This window comes from Arachis ipaensis, chromosome B02, assembly GCF_000816755.2.
Source record: "Arachis ipaensis cultivar K30076 chromosome B02, Araip1.1, whole genome shotgun sequence".
In the NCBI taxonomy this organism is placed as follows: domain Eukaryota; kingdom Viridiplantae; phylum Streptophyta; class Magnoliopsida; order Fabales; family Fabaceae; genus Arachis; species Arachis ipaensis.
The window spans coordinates 92,954,248-92,954,748 of record NC_029786.2 but is presented as its reverse complement, the minus strand read 5'-3'; positions in this window follow the sequence as shown (position 1 = coordinate 92,954,748).

Below are 501 nucleotides of genomic sequence, written 5' to 3'. Positions count from 1 at the left end.
AGTTTTTTGTTTTTTATAGGTGATGTTCATTTTATTCATAAACCAAATATTTAGCCCATTGTACATTGTACACTTAGGCCATTGGCTCCTACTCAATTCTCAATTAACCCCTCACCATGTCTNCCTTATACAAAAAAAAAAAATATGATATCTAACACACATTTAAACTTATTTAAATCATATAAATAAACTTCTGATAAAACTTATCAACAGAAGAATATTTAAAACCCATTAAAACGAAATGAGATATATGAGATATTTATATTGTAATATTTAAAACTAGAAAATTTGAATTCACCAACACACTTGATTGTCATAGAAAATAACGACTTAACATTTTTCCTTATACAAAAAAAAAAAATATGATATCTAACACACATTTAAACTTATTTAAATCATATAAATAAACTTCTGATAAAACTTATCAACAGAAGAATATTTAAAACCCATTAAAACGAACGTATAAAAATGAGATATTTATATTGTAATATTTAAAACTAG